Source organism: Kogia breviceps, chromosome 2, assembly GCF_026419965.1.
Source record: "Kogia breviceps isolate mKogBre1 chromosome 2, mKogBre1 haplotype 1, whole genome shotgun sequence".
NCBI classification, from domain to species: Eukaryota; Metazoa; Chordata; class Mammalia; order Artiodactyla; family Physeteridae; genus Kogia; species Kogia breviceps.
In genome coordinates, this window is record NC_081311.1 from 166,454,798 (window position 1) to 166,471,661 (window position 16,864).

The 16,864-nt window shown below is 39.4% G+C and overlaps 1 protein-coding gene across 2 annotated transcripts in view; it reads right to left on the reverse strand.

Annotated features, from left to right (window-relative positions):
* Window positions 1–473: 473 nt before the first annotated feature.
* The window catches only part of FTCDNL1 (formiminotransferase cyclodeaminase N-terminal like), a 175,501-nt gene continuing 159,110 nt past the window's right edge, over window positions 474–16,864 (reverse strand). Inside the window, exons 7-11 of one of the 2 annotated variants that reach the window (XR_010839165.1) lie at window positions 16,507–16,596; window positions 3,122–3,186; window positions 2,587–2,801; window positions 2,059–2,159; window positions 474–500 (exon numbers count right to left, since the gene is read on the reverse strand). The gene's annotated coding sequence lies outside the window, so the exon portion shown is untranslated. Of the gene's footprint in view, window positions 501–1,462; window positions 2,160–2,586; window positions 2,802–3,121; window positions 3,187–16,506; window positions 16,597–16,864 lie in introns of those variants that run through there. The other variant, XR_010839164.1, reaches the window with a different exon arrangement.

Sequence of the window (16,864 nt, forward strand, 5' to 3'; positions counted from 1 at the left end):
ATAATTGCTTATATACTGAACACTTGGTGTTAAGCTCTAGTATTAGGTTAAAAAAATGCAGATGTATTTATAGAAAAATATCAAAGAGATACAAATAAAGCTGTTACTTGCATAGGACAAAAATTGTGACAGTGTAAGTAAATGATTAAGGGTTCAACAAACCCTGGGTCGGAGAATGTTTCTGACATTTCTCAACTCTTCTGTGAGAAACAGAGGCATGTCACACCCTGGAGCAAGGATTTCCCCACCAGTCTCTCCTCTGTACTCCTTCCAGCGTTATCCTAGGGAAACACAGTGGTCACACCACAACTTGTCCATCACCATGGCTGTCTTTATACAATAAGAAATCGAGAGATGGGTCTCTAGCACAGCCTTGCCTTTCTCTCTCTGCTGTAGCAGGGGACCTTCCGTCTCTTAACAGCCTCATGCAATAGTGTCTTCTCTCGGCTGAGCGGATCCAAGGTCCTAGTTGACGGTTGGTTGTTGTTGTTGTTGTTTTCCTATTATGGAAATGAACCACTGAGTTGCCCTCATTAAAAGCAGTTTGGGGCTTCCCTGGTGGCGCCGTGGTTGAGAGTCCGCCTGCCGATGCAGGTGACACGGGTTCGTGCCCCGATCCAGGAAGATCCCACATGCCGCGGAGCGGCTGGGCCCGTGAGCCATGGCCGCTGAGCCTGCGTGTCCGGAGCCTGTGCTCCGCGATGTGAGAGGCCACAACAGTGAGAGGCCCGCGTACCACAAAAAAAAAAAAAAAAAAAAAAAGCAGTTTGTCTACCAAATGTAGAATAGATAGCTTGTGGGAAGCAGCCGCACAGCACAGGGAGATCAGCTCGGTGCTTTGTGACCACCTAGAGGGGTGGGATAGGGAGGGTGGGAGGGAGGGAGACGCAAGAGGGAAGAGATATGGGAACATATGTATATGTATAACTGACTCACTTTGTTGTAAAGGAGAAACTAACACACTATTGTAAAACAGTTATACTCCAATAAAGATGTTACCAAAAAAAAAAAAAAAAGCAGTTTGTCATTTAACCATCAGGGAATTACGGACGAAAGGTGTCTCTTAGGTCCTTGGGTCCAGTGCCTGCTAACGCGGGATCCTCTCACTTCCGGCACTGTTGTTCCCAGCTCTTCGTCCCCTCCAGTTTCCGTATCCTGAGGACCTCCCTCTAAAGCACTGCTATACCAATGGACAGTATCACTTGTAAAAAAGTTGCTCTTGACCGTCTAAATAATCATTCTCGTAGGTAGTTGCGAGTCTTGATGCCCTGTGGTGAAATATGCCTTTTGCGGTTCCCCACGTTCACTCAGCACAAACAATCCTGAGTGTGTACTTCACACCAGCCCCTGAGGCCAGGCTAGGAGATAGGACACTGAGGAGGACCCAGCTCCTGAGTGGCTAGGCCTCTACACAATGAGCTTTTTTTTTTTTTTTTTAAATTTATTTATTTTATTTATTTTTGGCTGCGTTGGGTCTTTGTTGATGCGCTGGCTTTCTCTAGTTGGCGGCGAGCGGGAACTACTCTTCGTTGCTGCGCGCGGGCTTCTCATTGTGGTGGCTTCTCTTGCCTCAGAGCACGGGCTCTAGCTGCAAGGGCTTAGTAGCTGTGGCACAAGGACTCAGTAGCTGTGGCTCGCCGGCTCCAGGGCGCAGGCTCAGTAGTTGTGGCTTACAGGCTTAGATGCTCCGAGGCACGTGGGATCTTCCCGGACCAGGGATCGAACCCGTGTCCCCTGCGTTGGCAGGCGGATTCTCAACTGCTGCGCCACCAGGGAAGCCCCAATGAGGTATTTTTACTTTGTCTTCTCTTGCCAACTTCCTACTGTTCTTGAGTTCTTCTCAGGTCCAGCCCTAGACCTCGTTGGGAAATAGCGGCTGACTGTGTGCAGGGAATCTGCTTCCTCTCCCAGCTCCTCCTGGGGCATCCAGTGCCCCACACAAGCTCCCTGCAGACCACCACACAGGGTAGTCTCCAGCCTACCTCCAGCCCTGCCCCTGAGTGACTGAGAGCGATTATTTCCAGGTGACAATACATTTAATTTGCATTTGAGCCTTACCTCTGCTTGCAGATAGAAACATTTTATGTTCTATTAGAGAAAAGAGGCTTTTCCAAAGGTGCAAAATCATAGTCCACATTTTATCCACACAGAAGGCTAACCTGAGGGGGCAGAATGGAAAAATTATGTGATTAGGGTCAGACCCAATTCTGATGCTAAAACTCCTTGGATGACGCTGGGCAAGTCACTTAATCTTTGCAAAACTTCCCTGGCTCATCTTATGAAGCAGGGCTGCTATTCCTTGGCCATCCCGCTTGGGTTGACGTAACATTTAAACTCCCGTTGAGGGGTTCCAATGAGATGACATTCCTGAAAGCGCTTTGTGACTGCCACGTGCTATGCAAAGTCAGTAACTCCCTTGCATAGTGGCGTCTGGATCAGAGGGCACCTTATCCTGTGCAGAACCCCACTCTGCTATGTACCTATCAGGTGTCCCTTTGTCCTTTGCATTCATTCCCTCCCTCACTCACGTGGCGAGGCCCTGGAGAATCCCTATAAACTTTAGGAGCAAAAGCAGAGTCCACTCACCTCCTCCCCAGTCCAAAGCATGGACTGCCTTGCTCCATCCACGTGCCCATTCTGGTACTCAGGCTGCAAGTGTCAGCTTCACCAGGTCCCAAAACAGTGGAAGTAAGACCACTCTTCCGCTGGGGTTCTGACACTGGGTCTGTGGTTCCAGGGCTCCAGGACAGGTTTTAGGGGCTTGATAAACCTCTTGAAGTGGCTCGCAAAATTATATACACCTTTTTTGGAGAAAATATCCATAACTCTCATCAGATTTTCAGAAGGGCCCTTGGCCCAAAAATGTCCAAAAATTCACTGCCCTAAGATAGCTTTTTAAAATAATTGCAGTGACATGGATCAGGTTGCCTCATAGCTAGGTAGGAGAAGCATGGATAGAATGAAAGTCTTATGTATTATGTTTAGTTGATAGGTTGCCACTTTATGAAAAAGATTCTCAGATCCTTCATTTGGGGGGAACCCCATGAAGGGGTTCCAATGAGACATTAATGAAAATGCTCCGTGAATTGCCAAGCACTACACAAAGTTTTATCATACTTACCCTGCCTTCGACTTTTCTCACCCTTATCGCTACATCCTCCATTGTTCCAACATTTATATTCTTTTCTAAAATCAGAATAACATATTTTGTGTTTGTGCATAGAATGACTAGAAAAATTTAAAATCAATATATAACATATATTATGGTGATGCACATAATCATATATAATTTTTAATATATGCATACACATATAAACATAACAAATATAATATATATGTACATATATAAACATATATACCCTTTTATAATTTTTGTAGCTTTCTTAACTTTTCTCTCTGTTTCTTGATTTCCATTTCTTTCTACTGTCCATATTAATATTAATGTTTTGTACTACTAGAGTGTATTCTCTAGTGTCATCTGATCCTGAATAAGGCAAGGCTTTTATTTGTGCGATACGGTGATTTATAAGAAATATATATATTTGATCATTCAGATGACCAAAACATTTCTCATATATATTTGGTCTTAATCCACAGTTCGTGACTCACAGCTCCCAAAACCCTTGGAATTTTATCCCACCCCAGGGTGGGGGCTGGTTGCCAGGAGAACCAACCAAGTGATTAGAAGGTTGGAACTTTCCGTTCCAGCCCCTGATTTCCTGGGAGGGGAGAGGACTTGAGGTTGAATCAATTGCCATTGGTCATGATTTAGTCAATCATGACTATGTACTAAAGCCTTCATAAAAACCCAAAGGACAGCTTTTTGGACCTTTGTCAGAGAGCTTCCATGTGCCACCATCCAGGCCCTGCAAAAGACAGAAGTTCCTTTCTTTAGGTCCTTGTCCTATGTATCTCTTCATCTGGCTGTTGATTCACATCCTTTAATATCCTTTTATAGTAAGTTGGTAATCTACCGAGTAAATGGGCTTCCCTGAGTTCTGTGAGCCATTCTAGCAAATTAATCAGACCTAAGGAGGGGGTCATGAGAACTCTGATTTAGTCAATCAGCCAGAAGTACCAGTAACCTGGACTTGCAGTTGGTATCCTGAGTTGGAGGGGATCATTGGCACCTCCAGTCTCTAGTTTGTTGGTCAACCTAGGCTTGTGGCTGGCACCTGAAGCGGAGGGAAGTCTTGTGGGACTGAACCCTTTACCTGTGGAATCGGATTCTGTCTCCAGGTAGATAGCATTAGAATTGAGTTGAATTCTCGGACACCCACTGCTGGCCTCAGAGAATTGTTTGTTGCTGTGGGGAAGCCTCCACACACACAGGTTAGAATTGTGTCCAAGAACCCTTTGCAATTTATTTGTTTTTGTCCAAAACAATCCCTCAGAAGAGAGGGAGGGAGTTGTCCAATATTTGAGTCCTGACAGTTCTTCCATATCACAGAATGCTTTCTCAAATATTTTGCTGAAGGCTATAGTTTAAGCAACTGATCTACTTTTATGTACATGGTACATGTGGTTTGGAGATCTCCTTTTATTTAAGAGTATAAAGAAGGTTTTCAGCAAGAGTGAATGAGTGATATATTTTCTAAGTTCCTACATGTCCTCACATTGAATTAAGAGTTTGGTTGTGGGAATAGAATGCTAGACAATTATTCCTTTTTTCTTATAATTTTGAAAGCATTGCTTCATTGTCATCTAGCACACAGTGCTGATGGTAGAAATCCTGTTGTTTGTCTCTCACTCCTTTGTAGGTAACACAGTAGTCATGGGTCCCACCCACCGAATATTTCCGGTGTTTGTCCTGTGGTAAGGTTGCCCTTCTTGGCCTCCTTGAATTTGAATGGGATCATGTGACTAATTCTGGTCACTGAGTTGTGAGTGGAGAGATGTGTGTCATTCCCAAGCCAGAGCATTTATTTTGAGAACCTATGGAACTCGACCTCCCCCCGAACCCCTGGCCATGGCAAATGACAGTGTTTATGTAGAGGAACCATCAGCCTAGGTCCCAGAGTGAAGATGCTGATGACCCAGGAGCACAGCCTCTTCATATCTGTTGTGTATTCTGGAGATGCTCAAAGTCTCTTGTGCTTCTTTCTCAGCTCCCCAAACCCTCACTACAAAGCTTTGGGCACAAATCACATGCTTCCTCGGGAGTATTGGAGTATACTATTTTGGCTTTAGCTTAAGGACAAAAGTTTTCATTGCCAGACACTTGACGGTGGGAGCAGGATATAGAGATGCTCTTTAAAGGATTAACTTGGCAACTGGCCCACGCTGCCCTTTGAATTTAGTGATTTTGAACTTGGTGATTTCTGGGATTCCTGAGGATGTCCCTTGCTTACTTCTGGTATCTTGGGCTGTGGTTTCCTCTGCTCTTTCTCTTCTATTCTGATCACATATGTTTTCAGTATTCTAGGAATTCTTCAACATTTTTGACTGACAGATGGTTTCCAGCATTGTTCTGCTTTTATTAAAAAACAAAACAAAACAAAAACCCTGTACTGTCATTTCAAAGGGATCTTTGGAGGAAAGGGGAAGTAGATGTCTGTGCTCAGTCTGCCATATATAATTGGAAGGTAAATGTCCACTTTTTTAAACAAGGCTTTTTCTTAAGAAAAAAATCACACTGACTCTGAGTTGCCTAAGTAAAAGGGCAATATATGAGAGCCTTAAGAATATAAACCATCTCCTTCTGGGACCTTAATAAACAATTGTACTTAAATTTTAGAAGCACAACTTAGAAGGACATGGAAAGGTTAAAGAGGCCTAAAAGGATGTAATAAAGATAATTCAAGGCTTGCGTAATAAGGTATTAGAGGAGAAGTAAATGGAATTAGGACGATTTATTTTACCCAAATAAAATTTCAGTGTCCTAATATAGCAATGCATAAAGTGCTAATGCACAGATCAAATTTTCTGTATCTTACTAAGGCCAAAGTAAGTAGAAACTGACTTTAACAACACAAAAAGAGCTTTAGGTGAAAAATATAAAAAGAGCTTTCTCCATGTAGCAGGAGAGGTGGAAGACCTAAGGAAGGTACAGGAACCAGTTATCCAATCCTTAGAAAACATTTGCTAGGTATGGTTCATTTTGCAGATCTGTCTGAAGATAGGAGCCTGCATTAGACTCTGTCCCTATGGCACCATGGTAGTCTGTGAGATGAAATTGCGGTGAGTCTTTGGCATATGGAAATAGAACATGGACTGTCAATAAAAGCTGTAAGCAAGCATGTCTTTCATCATCCTTGTGACATGATGTAATTCATGAGAAGCTCGAAATAGTATTGTGTTGTGTTGGAGTATGTTTGCCAACTGTTAAAAAGCTCATATTTAACTTTTCCATTATGAACTTGAGCCTTCTTTGGAAGTTGTCTTTTTCCCATAAAGTCTTCCCAGATAATGTTTTCCCAGCAACATTTGACCGGACAGCCTGACACATACCCTTGCTAATTATAAACCCTAAGCTGCTTATTGTTCTTTATTTAATTACCTCTAGTGGTACAGTTTTTTTCCCCCTTATTCATTATTTTGATAGACTTGCCAACACAGAAAAGCAGAAGAAGAAAAAAATGGTTTTTAGTAAGGACTATTTACTTTGGCCAGTTAAGATTTCAGATTGTCCTAATATAGTAAGGTTTCAAGTGCATGAAGTGCTAATGTGCAGATTAGATTTTCTGTATCTCCACTATGGCCAAAATAAGTAGAAACTGACTTTGCAGGAAAAAAAAAAAAAAAAAGATGGAGGTAAAAAAGTCAAAAAGACTTTCTGAATGTTAGGGTTTTTAACTTTGGCAATGAAATATCCAAGAAAGAGACAGAAACTAGTTCTCCAATTCTTAAAAAAGTGAGGGATGGTCTAGCCATAAAATCTGTCAGCATCTCAATGATAGAGATATTTTTCAAATTCCTATGTGTCAGGGCATCCTGGTTCTATCTTTGTAACCCTGGGAATGTCATGAAGGTCTTGCAAATTAGAAGTCCCAGAGTTAACTCGCTGATTTAGAGGGGTTCAAAGTTTGCTTGGGGGGTTGAAGATTTGCCTTCTTTGGCTAGGTATAGGAGAGCACTTCAGTTTTATCCAAGTACCCACAACTTGAGTTTATCTGGAGGCATAGAAACCAAAAGGTCACAAGACTTCATTCATTCACTCGTATTCATGTATTCTCCTATTCAGTTAAGCATTAATCAAATGGATAACACTGAGTTGGAGTGGAGAGCAAAAGAATGCAAGATACAGATATTCATGGTTGTCACAAGGACACAGTAGTGACACCAAGATCCCAGAAGACACAAAGAACAAAGGTTATTTAATGCCAGTAAAAGACATGAGAGTTTCACTATCTTAAGACAGCCACTGACTGCCAATGAAACCAGCTGATAAAGTCAGGATCCTTTGGGGTCCTTCAAAAAGCTCTCTTTGCCATTTTCAAGAAGATTTAACCGCTAGCCCCATGCCACTGTTCTGGAGTCTGGCTCTAGGACTGTCAGACCACTAGGTGCAAGTAATTGATAAGCAATTTAGCACCTTGCCAAACAGGGTCTGCTGTGTGGGTCACCAGTATCAGGCTGCTTTAGGGACTTGTTAGAAATGCAGAATCTTGGGCCTTTTCCCAAACCTACTGAGTCAGGTAGTTTAACAAGATCCTCAGGAGATTCATTTGCACAAGGCAGTTTGAGAGGCATTGCCCCAATACATTTCTAAATACCTACAGGGAAAATGAGTGAACTTAAGATAAATTACCTGGGGTCAGTTCCCTAGCTGACCTCCACTCCCTCCCCAGCGGGACTAGCCTCTCAGGTCTGCTGGATGTTCCTTGTACTTCCTTGTACTTGAGGAGTGTACAATCTTTTTTCTTTCTTTCTTTCTTAAATAGCCCTTTCTTCTCCAGGATGAACTGCTCTCATCCCTTGATCATCCAGAAAATATTCACCAAGTTCCTACTAAGTGTCAGGCCCTGTGATGGGTCCTGGGTGAACAAGAGTGGACACGAAAAGCACAGTCTTTGCTCTCAGAGATGAGCTTATACTTTAGTCACAAAGACAGACATTAAAGAAGTAGATGGCTAGGCAGTGAGCTTTAGCAATTACTATAATCTCTATTTTTCAGATGAAGAAACTGAGACTTGGCCTAAGTAAATTGTTCCAGGTCATACATATCTTTGTGGGGTAGATGGCCAGATATTTTATCGTATAATCTTGAGAAGGAGAAAAGACCTGCCAAAAATAACCCAGTGACAAGGTTACTGATGAAGAAACAAACGTGTGATTAAGTGTTAACATGAGAAACATAGAAAATAGCACACTGGAAGTTCAAAGAAAAGTATAAGCTTATAGGTATAAGCTGACACAGGTGAGAAAGTTATTTCTGAATAATTGGAACTCAATTCAGGCTCTAAAGCAGTGGTTCTAGCTTGAGCATGCGCCAGAATCATCTGGAGGGATGGTGGATCCCTCCTCTGGAGTTTTTTATTCAGTAAATCTAGGATGGGTCCTGATCATTTGCATTTATGACAAGTTCTTCCTCCCATTTCTACATGCTGTACTGCTGCTACCAGTCCTGGGACCATTCTGAGAACCTCTGTTTTAAAGCGGTAGTTTTCAAATAGGGGTAGGGGAAGTTAACACTGTCCCCCAGGGGGACATTTGGCAGTGTCTGCAAACAGTTTTAGTTGTTGAACTGGGTGCTGCTTCTGGTATCCAGTCAGCAGAGGCCAGGGATGCTGCTAAACACCCCCCAATGCAAAGGACTGCCTCCACAACAAAGAATTATCTGGCCACAACTGTCAATGGCGCTGAGATTGAGAAATCTTGCTCTACAGCTCACTCCTGGCTGTCCATTAGAAACACCTGGGAAGACTTTCAATATCCTGATGCCCAGGCTGTACCCCAGATCCATGGAATCAAAATCTCTGGGATTGGGACCTAGGTGACAGTATTTTTCAAGCTCTTCGGCTGATTCGAATGTACAGCCAAGGTGGAAGAGAACTCTTCTAAAGGATGGAAAATATGTCAACAGTTAAAAAGTGTGTTGGTTAATATGTTTGCTCCCAGATTTATTTTCCATTTTTCCGTATCTTATGCAGGTCCCCAGGAAGCTGTCCAGGAACGATGTTACACAGGCCCCCTTGCCCTCTGGCTCCTGGGTGTATTCAGACAACAAGGGGTACCACCTGGACATTGGAGGTGGGAAGAGAGAGCTAGTGGGTTATTCGTTTTCCCCCCTCCCTCCGTGTGTTGTCACAGTTCTGACAGTAGTTCTGTTCTGCTACGGCCTCACTCTTTGGGGGTGGCTGCCTTTCCATGGTCTTAGCTCTCAAAGGTTCTGGCCACCCCTCATCCTCCCTTGTCCCTTCAGGCCTGGGGTAGCAAAGCTTGCTGACGTTGCCAGTTAATGCCAGGGTGCTTCAATATTCATGATCGATTCCCTCAACTCTGCACACATCTCTGTAGATAATCCCTTCGTTAAAAATTCGCTTCAAAATTCCAGGTGAGTGTGCTGTTTCCTGCCAGACAGGGCCGGCTTCACAAGCATACAACCCAGGCAGTCACGTCTAACCCCGCGCTCAGGAAGGCCCCATACCTGGCTTCATGCACTGCTGCATTCTGTCTTGGAATTCCTAATACTTTTGAAGAAGAGGCTCTGCATTTTCTTTTTTTTGACTGGGCCTGATGAATTATATATTGATCCTGCTGCCAAGACTCTGGCTGATATACAGTTATTCTTGAGAGCAAGGAAATGACATGAGCAAGACCTGAAGTTAAAAGGGCACTTGCTGTATTTGGGGAACAATAAGATGTGGCCATTTCCAACTTGGCAGGAAAGGATAATCCATCATCACATCTAGAGCAGTCTCCTGGTGATCTGGAAAAAGTCGATGGACTGAGTCTACTGCAAGATAGCACCTCCTGCTGTAGCGTGTGCCCAGTGGGTCTGAGCTTATGTTGTGGTGAGACCCATTTAAGAGTAACTGATCTGATGATGGACACTTAGGTTGCTTCCATGTCCTGGCTATTGTAAATAGAGCTGCAATGAACAATGTGGTACATGACTCTTTTTGAATTATGGTTTTCTCAGGGTATATGCCCAGTAGTGGGATGGCTGGGTCATATGGTAGTTCTATTTGTAGTTTTTTAAGGAAGCTCCACACTGTTCTCCATAGTGGCTGTATCAATTTACATTCCCACCAACCGTGCAAGAGGGTTCCCTTTTCGCCACACCCTCTCCAGCATTCACTGTTTGCAGATTTTCTGATGATGCCCATTCTGACTGGTGTGAGATGTCCATCATCGGATGAATGGATAAAGAAGATGTGGCACATATATACAATGGAATATTACTCAGCCATAAAAAGAAATGAAATTGAGATATTTGTAGTGAGGTGGATGGACCTAGAGTCTGTCATACAGAGTGAAGTAAGTCAGAAAGAGAAAAACAAATACCATATGCTAACACATATATATGGAATCTAAGAAAAAAAAAAAAAAGGTCATGAAGAACCTAGGGATAAGATGGGAATAAAGACACAGACCTACTAGAGAATGGACTTGACACAGGGAGGGGGAAGGGTAAGCTGGGACGAAGTGAGAGAGTGGCACGGTCATATACACACTACCAAATGTAAAATAGATAGCTAGTGGGAAGCAGCCGCATAGCACAGGGAGATCAGCTCTGTGCTTTGTGACCACCTAGAGGGGTGGGATAGGGAGGGTGGGAGGGAGACGCAAGAGGGAGGAGATATGGGGATATATGTGTACATATAGCTGATTCACTTTGTTATAAAGCAGAAACTAACACACCATTGTAAAGCAATTATACTCCAATAAAGGTGTTAAAAAAAAAAAAAGAGTAACTGATCTTCCACACTCCAGTTCTTGATATGCCTAGAACCTCTTCTGACAGTCACACTCCAGATATGAATGTGTGCACTTTCCAAGAAAAAATATGTTCACATGCATTTAGCTCATTTTATTTTCAAATATGCCATTTAGCACAGTAGTTTTGGAGTAACAAAAATTTTAACAAACATTCTTAATTTTTGTTTTGAATTGAATATACATTTTAATTGAAATATACATAGAGAAAAGTATTAAATCATAAAGCTGTGGCTCAATTAATTTTCACAAAGTGAACACATCTGGTTCTCTGATAAAGAAAGAGCATTATCAGCTGTCCTGAAAGCCTCCTGTGCCAATCTCCTCTCCAAACAACTGACACCACAGGGAAGTGTTGCTACTTTATGGAAAAAGAATCATACAATATGAGTTACTTTGGGTTTTGCTTCTTTTACTCAATATTGTTATGTTGACCTACATTTTGTGCATCAGTGGTTTCTTTATTCTCTTTGCTGCACAGTAATCCACCGTAAAAATATTTCAGTGTATTCACCCATTCTAGTATTTATGGACATTTGGGTTCTCAGGTTTTTGTATTACGAATAATGTTGCCATGAACCTTCTTGTCATGTCTTTTGGTGTACATGTATGCATTTCTCCGGAGTGTGTATTTAGGAGTGCAATTGCTATATTGATATGAGATCTTTCAGCTTCGGTAGACATTGCCAAACAACTTTCCAAAGTGGTTGTATCAGTTTATGTTGCTACCACCAGCGGATGAAACTTCTAGTTGTTTTACATCTTCAGCAAAACTCAGTGTCATCTTTTTTCATTTTAATCATTCTGATGGGTTCATAGTGATTTCTCATTGTGACTTTAATTTAATCTTATCATGAATTTGCATTCATTCCCCTGAAAACTAATGTGGTCAAGCACCTTTTCATATATTAATTGTCCATTTGAGTATCTTCTTTTGTGCAATCCCTGCTGAAGTTCACACCTACTTTATTAGGTTGATAACTTTTTCCACTTGATTCATTTTTATATTCTGCATGCAAGTTGTTTGTTATTTTTATGAATGCAAATATCTTGCCCCCATCTGTGGCCTTTCTCACCCTTTTCATGGAATCTCTTGACAAAAGGAATTCTTAATTTTAGTGTAGTTCAATTTAGGATCTTTTCCTTTATGGTTAGTGCTTTTTTGTGTCCTATTTCAGAAACCTTTGTCCCAAATCCATGAAAATGTCTTCTAGTCTCCTACATTGCCTTCTAGAAGATTTATTGTTTTACCTTTCACATTTAGATGAATAACCAAAACATTCAATTTTGTGAATGGTGAAAGGTCGATGTCTAGGTTTATTTCTTTCTACATGAATAAACAAATGAGCTATGATCTTTTATTTAAAAAACCATCCTTTTCCTATTGTGCTCTAGTGCCACTTTTATAAATCCAGTGTCTAAACATGACTGGTTTTCGTATTATGGTAATTTGGGGCTCATAGATAAGTTGTATAGAATTACTATTAGTTATTTCTTAAATGTTTGGTAGAATTCACTAATATTCTGGACCTGAAGTTTGGAGATACACGCCCCCCCCACCAGCCTTTAGGAAGTTTTCTAACTACACTTTTGATTTCTTTAATAGGAATAGCATTGTTCAGGTTATCTCTGTCTTCTTGAGTGAGTTCTGGTAATTTGTGCCTTTCAGGAATTTGTCTATTTCATGTAACTTGTATTTACTAGCAACTCTTAGTTTTGTTTATCTTTTCTATGGTTTTCCTATTGCCTATTTTATTTATTTGTATTCTAATCTTTATTATTTCTTTCCTTCTACTAAATTTGTGCTTAGTTCTTCTTTTTCTAGTTCCTTGAGGTGTAATGTTAGGTTGTCTGTTTGAGATCTCTCTTTTTTCTTGAGGTATGCATTTACTGCTAAAAACTTCCCTCCTAGAGGGAAGTTTGTTGCATCCTACAATTTTGGAATGTTGTTTCCATTTTCATTTGTCTCAAGATATTTTTTAAATTTCCTTTATGATCTCTTCTTTGATCCATTGGTTGTTAAGGAGAGCGTTGTTTAATTTCCATGTTTTTGTGAATTTTCCAGCTTACCTCTTGTTATAGTTTCTAGTTTCATATCATTGTGGTTGGAAAAAAATACTCGATATAATTTCTATCTTTTGAGTTTGTTGAGACTTGTTTTGTGATCTAACATATAATCTATCCTACAAAATATTTCATGTGCCCTTGAGAAGAACATGCATTCAGCTGTTGTTGGATGGTCAACAGTGTTGTTCAAATGTGCTATTTCCTTATTGAGTCTCTGTCTGGATGGTCTATCCATTGTTGAGAGTGGAGAATTAAAGTCCTCAACAATTATCATATTGCCATTTATTTCTCCTTTTAGTTCTGTTAGTATTTGCTTTATGTATTTAGGTGCTTCAATGTCAGATGCATAAATGTTTGCAATTGTTGTATCTTCTTAATGAATATACCTCTTTAACATTGTTTTATAACTGTCTTTGTCTCTTTGACCATTTTTAACTTAAAGACTATTTTGTCTGATATAAGTACTATAGTTACCCTGCTCTCTTTTGGCTACTATTTGCTTAAAATAGCTTTTTTCGTCCCTTCACTCTCAGTCTACAGGTGTCTTTAAAGCTAAAGTGAGTCTCTTGTAAGCAGCATATAGATGGGTTTTGTTTTTTCTCCATTCAGCCATTTTATGTCTTTTGATTGGAGAATTTAATCCATTTAATCCAAGTAATTACTGACAAGTAAGGACTTACTATTGCCATTTTGTTCATTGTTTTCTGATTGTTTTGCAGACTCTCTGTTTCTTGCTTCCTCTCTTATTCCCTTCCTTTGTGATTTGATGACTTTTGGTGGTGGCATGCTTTGACTCCTTTACTTTTGTGTATTTACTACAGCTATTTCCTTTGTGGTTACAATAAGGTTTACATAAAATATCATATATTTATAACATCTTATTTTAAACTGATAACAACTGGCCCCTGGTAACTACTATTCTGCTTTCTGTCTCAATAAATTTGACTACTCTGGGTATCTCATATAAGTGGAATCCTACAGTATTTGTCCTTTTGTGTCTGGTTTATCTCACCAGCATGTCTTCAAGGTTTATCCATGTTGTTGCATGTGTCAGAATTTAATTCCTTTTAAAGACTGAATAATATTCCATTGCATGTGTATATTGTATTTTGTTTATCCTTTCATCTGTCTATGAAAGACATTTGGGTTGTTTCTACCTTTTAGCTATTGTGAATGATGCTACTACACACATTGGTGTAAAAATATCTGTTCACGTCCCCACTTTCAATTATTTTGTGTATATACCTAGAAGTGGAATTGCTGGATCATATGGTAATTCTATATTTTTTTCTGAAAAATCAAACATACCATTTTCCACAGAAGATGCACCATTTTACATTCCCACAAGCAATGCACAAGGGTTCCAATTTCTCCACATCCTAGCCAACACTTGTTGGTTTTGGGTTGTTCGTTTGTTTGTTTATTATAATAGCCATCCTAATCAGTGTGAAGTGGTGTCTCACTTTGGTTTTGATTTGCATTTCTCTAATGATTAGTGATGTTGAGCATGTTTTCACATGCTAATTGGACATTTATATTTCTTCTTTGGAGAAATGTCTATTCAAGTCCTTTGCCTATATTTGAATTGAGTTGTTTACTTTTTTTGTTGTCGAGAGGAAATTTATTTTTTACAAGATATACAGATAAATATTGACGGGATGTAATATTTCCTGATACAATATTGCCCCAAAAAGTTTTTGAAATAATTAGCAGTATATATGTATCACAAAGAACTTTTATCTAGAATATATAAAGAACTCCTACGACTCAAAAAGAAGAAAAACAGCCCAATTTGAAAGGGGTAAGACATTTAAACAGACACTTCACAAAAGAATATATACAAATGGTCTATATGCACATGAAAAGATGCTCAACATCACTAGGCATCAGGGAAATGCAAATTAAAATCACAAGAAAAAAAAAATCACAAGATACCATTACACACCACTAGAATGGCTAATATTAAAAAATCATAATAATACTAAAAGTTAGTGAGGATGTGAAGCAACTAGAACTCATATATATTTTTAATGGGAGTATAAAATGGTGCAACTAATTTGGAAAAACATTTTGGCAGTTCCTTAAAAAGTAGAACATATATTTATCATATACCCCATCAATTTCACACCTAGGTAGTTACCCAAGAGAAATGAAACATATGTCCATACACAGATCTGTGCATAAATGTTCATAGCAGCTTTAATCATAATAGACAAAAGGTAGAATGCACATGGACAAATTGTGATACAGTCATAAAGTGGAACATATTCAGCAGTAAAGGGAGCAAACTACATGTTGCTAATACAAGCAACATGAATGAATCTCAAAAATATGATGCTGTGTGAAAGAAGTCAGACACAGAAGAGTACATATTATATAACTGAATTTATATCAATTTCTAGAACAGGCAAAACTAATCTACTACGGTATAAAGTCAATCTGTGGTTGCCAAGGACCTTTAAGGGAGGGAATGGACTGCAAAGAGAAACAAAGGAAATTTTGGGGGTGATATGAATATTCTATATCTTGACTAGAGATGGTAGTTCCACAGATGTATATATTTGCCAAAACTCATCTAAATGTATATTTAAATTGGTACATTTCATGATATGTAAATGATACCTCAATAAAGTTTTTTTCAATGTAATTTCTCTTAGTGACTAAGAAACTATGACAATAATCTAAGTTTTCAAACCACCATGATATACTTAGGTCTGACCTAAGTATGACAAATTGACACCTTACAGTGAGGAAGGTGTTTTAGTACCTAGCTTCCTTTATTCATAAACTGAAATAATTTCCCACAATAGCATTAGCAAAATGATTACATTTGCTCTTTCTCTTTCAGATTTTCTGAATATGCCACTACATTTCAAACAAAAAGACTGAAGAAAAGAATAATATAAATTTTAAATGTTTGGGTTACCAGACATCAAAATTTATCTTATAACATTACTTATAATATTCCCTAAGTAAATGGAATAAAGAATTTCAAAATTACTTCCTTTATATTTTAAATACACTCTGTTATGTTAAATGGGTCTTTAAACATAAAACCAAGCAAATGGGAAGTTCCAAGGGTGTCATTCTGTATCTGCTAGTGAGTTGATATACAAAATTGCCTTTTTCATTTCAAAGCTAATGAAATTGTATACATTCTATTTGCAGTTTTGCATGGGTAAAATATATAAACCCAATGAGGACTTTTTTTAATTATAAAGAATTCATGGAAAAATAATTTTTAAAAATAACATTCAGTACTACAGAAGAAAAAGGACAACCCAACAATAAAAATGTATTCCTGTTTTCTAAAGATTAGCCTCAAAAGATAAGGAAAATATTGTTACCATCTTATGAAAATAAATCTTATCATTGCCTTGGACATATCTGGAGTAGAATGCTGTATCTGATGGTATCAACTTCTAGGGTCTGAGATTTTAACACCAAGAAAATGTTCTTGTTTCCTTGTATTTTCATGACAAAATAACATTCTTGCTAAATGGATTAGATTAAAAGAAGGGGGTGGGGAGAAGTAAGGAAAGGGGAGAAAAACCTTACCCAGAATGTCAGGTTTCAGGAGTATGTCCAAGTGACCTGACTCTGTACATGTATCTGCCAAGATGTGACTTCCACAGTGTTTGCAGAGAGCTGTAAAGTAATTAAACAAATTGCACTGAGTCATTTTACTGAGATAAACTCAACCCCTAAAACGAAGAAGGACTGCCAATTTGATCAGAAATCTGTGATTTTTAAGATTTTTAAATTTTTCTCTTCTTCAAGTTATACTATGGGATCTGTTGACAAACCAACTCTTCTATCCATCGGGAGGAATGTTATCTCTAAGTCTTTTGAATTATCTGGTTTTGAATTATATATAATCAGGAAACTCTGGGCTTGTCTTCCCTCAAAGCTCTTC